Below are 6,135 nucleotides of genomic sequence, written 5' to 3'. Positions count from 1 at the left end.
TTACTTTCTCTCCATTTATGTTAAATGGTTTCGTAAATTACCTGTTTTGTTTATCTTCTCCATTAATCCTTTTATAGTTTTCCGATTAAATCGTTTTGTATCGACTTTAACTAAAGCTGCGTGTATTTTCCCTTGGGTGAAATTTCAGCCATTCTATTTACCGTCTGTTTGCATTTCCTATCAAGGAAAAACTTGAATTGTCTTAAGATTTTCTCATTTCCGTTTATTTCTGTGATTGGTTAAATCAATCACTTTGGCAAACCCTCAATTGTTTCTTTCGTAAATAGTACGGATTTAGAGAAAGAGAGAAATCTAAGCTATACACATGATTGTGATTGTATGTTTTCCGAGGGTGGTTAGTAAAGTGAGTGTATGAAAATCTTATAATGTGATTAACTGATTTGGATAAGGTATCTATCCAAAAAATATCAATACGCCGGAGACCAACAATTAGAAGAGGAAATTATTATTGATATGAATAATAATTCAAATTAATTATTATTTTCTATATTTTTTAAATTTTTTACAAATTTTACATCAATAAAATTAAAGGCCACAAGAGGTCCTCCTAAGGTAAGTCTCATATACATTTGTCCTTTAATTACAATCTGTAATTGTATACGCAATGCATACACTTTTGAATCCACCTTCCTGCCTCTGTCGAACCTAACAACTACGAACCATTTCGTTATGTTCTTCAACTTTCGTGATTCAATTTTACTTCCACACAGTGGATGTGACTAAATCAATTCCAAGGCCACAATGGACTAACATTCATTATTTACTATTTGAACACCAAAACACCACCAGACCAGCTGGTGGTATCACATCAGCACCAGAAGCATGCTTTCACACAATGAAAAAGAAAACAAAGAAAGAAGATGATAAGTCGAATGCCATATGTAGGATGGAGGATGATTACAATTTAGTAGTGTGGCGAGCATTTCTTTACCATGTATTGTCTGTGTTTATATTGAATTCGTTTGTCTTAATCGAAGGATGACACTTGATTCCTAAGAATAAGTTGCTTAAAGGAGACAAATCAATTTTGTAAGATTGTTACAAAGTTCCATGAAATTTCACAGTTTGTAGAAAGTTTTAAGTTTCGTACGAAAAATGGGGCCTGCCATTGCCGGTCCCAAACCCGGATGAGAAAGGACGATGGTTTAGGCGAAGAGTTGGTCCCTCCCCTATAAAAAAGCATACTACCATGAAAAAACAAACGAAAACAGAAACAAATCCCCCAAATGTTAACGACCCCCGCAAACGTTTTAAGGACCATGATCTGCGAATCTGTACATGGAATGAACGAACACTAAATTCAGATGGTGCAGTTCGCGCACTAGCGAAAGTACTTCATGAGTACAATGCCGATATCACTGCCATACAAGAAATACGATGGACAAAACAGAAAACCACGCAACCAATACCTAAAGGTGGCGTATTATACCATAGCTGCAATGACACCAGACGCGAATTTGGCTGTGGATTTGTAGTTAGCCAGTGGATTAAAGAACTCGTCTCTAGATTCACTCCACTATATGAAAGACTAGCAACAGTTCGGATAAAAGCTAAATTCTTCAACATCAGTCTAATCTATGCCCATGCCCCGACCGAAGAGAAAGACGAACAAACCAAAGATATTTTCTACGAGCGACTTGGGAAAACGTATGATCGATGCCTTGCCCATGACATTAAAATCATTCTACACGCAGAGAAAAAATATTTTTCGCGTTGGTTGGAACAACAGTATCTATTTTTGCTGCATCAATCCATTTGTTTTGTTCAAACATTGTAATTGCAAATCAAAAATACCACCGTTTGCTACAAACATAAAAAACAAAAATAACTTGTCAAATTCCTCAATATTGTAAAAGTCATTGACAATACCTATAGTAGGAACTATCATAATCTAGAATTTTTACAAAAACTATTGTCAGCCCTTTTAATGAAATTTTTGATTTGATCGTATATAATTCTCGTTTACACTTTCCACATTACTTTGGTATAAATGTCACGTATAATATTATGAGCATTGACAAACACTACACATGGCTAGGTTTTGCTACGTCTAACTTAAAATACAACAAATTGAATGAAGAAACATAACTACTCCATTGCGCTCATACTCCAAATACCTACCTTAACATAAGGAATACGATAAACCCACAAAAAATATGAAAAGAAAACACAAATTACGACCAAAAACACTTCTCAGATTGTGGTCTTCGAATTGCTCTTCGAATATTGTTGGGTCAATCATATTTTTTCTCTGCGTGTAGGTGATTTTAATGCAAAAATTGGAAAGGAGAATATCTTTCGCCCTACAGTTGGTAAATTTAACGTCCACAGTGAAACATCCGATAACGGAATGAGACTGATTGATTTCGCAGCTGCCATGGTAATTAGCAGCACCAAGTTTAGACATCCCGATATACACAAGGCCACATGGAAGTCACCAGATAATAAAACAAGAAACCATGTTGTGATAGATGGACGTGAGATCATTTCGAGGAGCAAACATCGACTCCGATCACTACCTTGTTGCAGCCAAGGTACGCACGCGGCTTAACGTAGCGAATAAAATACGTCCCAATACAGCGAGAAAGCTGGACATCGGAAAGTTGCATTCCCAGGAGACAATCACAGCAAATTTCACTCAACTAAAGAGCAGTACACATTAGGCCTGTTCAACAACTTCGCAAGTAAAAAGTATTTGCAAGTTCTTGCAAGTTCTTCTCAGTTCTCTTTAATTGAACAAGTTTGTTATCGAACAGCATTTTGTAAAAGTTTGTACAAAGTTGTACAAACTTTTGAGTTATCGTACAGACCTTTTGTCAGTTTTGAATATCGGTATTTCTCAGGTATCGATAACTGTCCAACCATTTAGCAACCACAAAACATTTTGCGGTTGCATGATGAATGATAAATATGAACGGCCACACTAGCAAGCAACAACAAAGATGTCATTCAGAACTGACAATATGTACCCAGCTTAACGCAATTGTTGAATATAGGCACACCTTTTCCCGATAACATAAAAGCACAGTGACAAAGAATTGCCCAATCCATGCAAACAGTTGCAAGAACTGTGCTTGGATACGAAAAACCTCCACCAAAGAACACATGGTACGATGAAGAGTGAGAAAAGAAGAGAAACGTCTTTTCCGCAGAAAGAAGAGAGAAATGGAAAAGCACGAATGTGAAGAAATCGAGATGTACAGGAGCATGGCCCAATTATAGGTCCTCCGGCAAAATCAGATGATTTCGATTTGAGCTGTCAAAATTAATATTTGTCATTTGAATTCGCTGTGAGGTATTGAAATGTCTAACTGTATAGAAACAGGTAGATGTATCTCGAAAAAAGAAAACAAATAAACTTAATGTTGTAAGCGTAAAATATCAACATTTGTTGTGCTTGTATGAGAATTTAATTTACAATAACTTATTTTAGCAGTTCAAGTTCGATCAGCTGGTATTTTCTGTTTCGTCTAACAAAAGTAACTACGGTAACAACTTTTTCTCGGAAAATGTTTTGTATGTATCTACCTGAATTGACAGAAAAGAAATTGGCCTCAAAAATTTTTTCGCCTCTCTTTATGAATTTTGACATTTAAAATCTTCGTTTTTCTTTGAATTCGCTTGATGGAGGACCTATTATTGGGCCATGTACAGGAGTCAAAATAAAGTCAGAAAATTCTACCAAAGAGTGAAACATCAAACTGATGGCTTCGGTACAAGCATATTGTCCTGTAGAGACGAACATGGAGACCTGGTAACTGATACCGAAAGTGTACTCAAAGCATGGAAAGAACATTTTTCTAAGTTATTGATAACAAGCAGCAGCGATGATGACGAGGCGACAGCACCAATCCCAGAGGACGGAATTGAATGCATTCCGCCCAGCCATAGTGAGGTTATGATAGCAATAAGTAGATTGAAAAATAATAAGGCAGAAGAGCTGACGGGCTACCGGCTGAACTGTTCAAAATCGGAGGGGACGAGTTGATAAGATGCATGCACATGCTCATTAACACCATATGGCAGGAGGAAAGCATGCCTGATGATTGGAACTTGAGTATCCTGTGCCCCATGCATAAAAAAGGAGATTAGGCTGTATGTTCCAATTATAGAGGCATAAGTCTGCTCCCCATCGCCTATATAATTATATCCAGTATAATATTCGAACGACTAAAGCCAATAGTCGACGATATAATAGGCCTGGCAAATCCACCATTGACCAGATTTCCATCCTAAGGCAAATACAGGAAAAAACTCAAGAGAAACAGATCGACACCTACCATCTTTTTGTCGACTACAAGGATGCCTTAGACAGTCCATTACGTACAAAAGTATTTCAAGCCATGACTGAGTTTAGTATCCCCGCAAAGCTGATACGACTTTGCAAGATGACGCTAACAAACACGCGATCATCAGTTAAAATAGAGAAGGATCTCTCTGAGGAGTTCACCACCAAAAGAGGCTTAAAGCAACGATATAGTCTCTCATGTGATCTATTCAACATACTGTTGGAAAAAAATCATACGAGACGCTGAGGCAAACAGAAATGGCAGGATATATAATAAGACCACATGCTACTCGCTTATGCCGACGACATCAACATCATAGGTCGATCGGGACAAACAGTGATTAACAGCTTTATAAGAATAGAAGAAGAATCTGCTAGAGTAGGGATGGCAGTGAACGGAGACGGAACGACGCGCAATGCATCAACTGAAACCAGACCAACTGTGGAAGTTGGCACACACAATTTTGAGGTTGTTAACGACTTCATCTACCTCGGCACCGCCATAAATAAATGAAATTTGAAAATGAAAAATGAAATAAGGAGACGAATAATATTGGCAAATAGATATTACTTTGAACTAAGTAAGCAGTTTAGAAACAAGGCCATCTCTCGTGAAACTAAAATCACACTCTACAAAACACTGATACTACCTGTGCTAATGTATGGTTCTGAAGCATGGGTACTTGCGCAAGCAGATAAGGCAGTACTTGGTGATGAATATCGGCGTCGAATGAACCACGAGCTATACCAGATATATACTGACATCGACATAGTTAATCGTATTGAGTTAAAACGATTGCGTTGGCTTCGTCATGTCATAAGAATGAACGATAAATCCCCCGCTAAAAAGGCGTATGCAAATGAGCCACAAGGCGGTAAACGAAAAGCTGGTAGGCCAATCCCCCGCTAAAAAGGCGTATGCAAATGAGCCACAAGGCGGTAAACGAAAAGCTGGTAGGCCAAGACTTCGATGGAAAGAACAGGTGAAAGATGACATCGAAGATCGTGGTATTCCCACTAACTGGGAAGAGATTGCTAGACATCGGGGAAAATGGAAATCTTTCCTTAGTTCGGCTTATGGAACAAATGCTTTGTGCGCAAGAAGAGCCACCTAAGTAATTAAGTAAGTAAGTATATTTTGAGAAGACAACCGTTTTTATAACAAACGTAGAGATGCACAGTGGTGGCACTTATGTACATGGGAAGGTGCGACAAAAATACTTCTTGGTATTATGGCGAACTGATATTTTTATCAATAGGTCCCAGTGACTACAACAAATGTCTAGGTCTATGTTTTCGCGTATTCGCCACTTGTATCTTGCGACGTTACGATGGTTACGGCGTTTTGCGAAAGTATCGCACAAGAAGCGGTCTGTACAGTACATACCTATCTCGATTGAGCTTGACTCTACTAACATGGAATGTATTGTGGGGGTAGCAGTAAAGTGTGGATCTGCCGAGGTAGAGTTGCTTAATACGTACATACCACCGATGAATAGCTGTGTACTGCGTTGTATGCCTCATATTAATTCGCCTTTGGAAGGCAATAACCGTCTGGTGGTAGAGGACAGTGCTCATCAACAGCTTTGACATTCCGTCCTAGACAATGACTAGACACGGTGTGGCTTAACTAACTTTAAACGAAAGAAGCCTACTCCTGGGAAGTTTTTGCGGATTCTGAAACTACAATGTTCATAGATGAGAAAAATCAAAAAACTAAAAAAATCGCCGGAGGGATTTTTTGAAAAAAATCGCGGTCAAAGTTTACATTTTTAGGGGTTTCTTAGGTTTTCACGATTTTGCTTGGAAACCGCAAGCCCTATCGT

The 6,135-nt window shown here is 38.2% G+C and overlaps 1 pseudogene; it reads left to right on the top strand.

Moving 5' to 3' along the window:
* The first annotated feature begins 1,210 nt into the window (after nt 1–1,210).
* Nucleotides 1,211–4,113, top strand: LOC141398360 (uncharacterized; annotated as a pseudogene).
* Nucleotides 4,114–6,135: the final 2,022 nt, after the last annotated feature.

Source organism: Musca autumnalis, unplaced genomic scaffold (assembly GCF_047663935.1).
Source record: "Musca autumnalis isolate F117 unplaced genomic scaffold, ASM4766393v1 scaffold_3, whole genome shotgun sequence".
In the NCBI taxonomy this organism is placed as follows: domain Eukaryota; kingdom Metazoa; phylum Arthropoda; class Insecta; order Diptera; family Muscidae; genus Musca; species Musca autumnalis.
The sequence above is the reverse complement of the archived record's forward strand: the minus strand, read 5'-3'. Positions and strand labels throughout refer to the sequence as shown.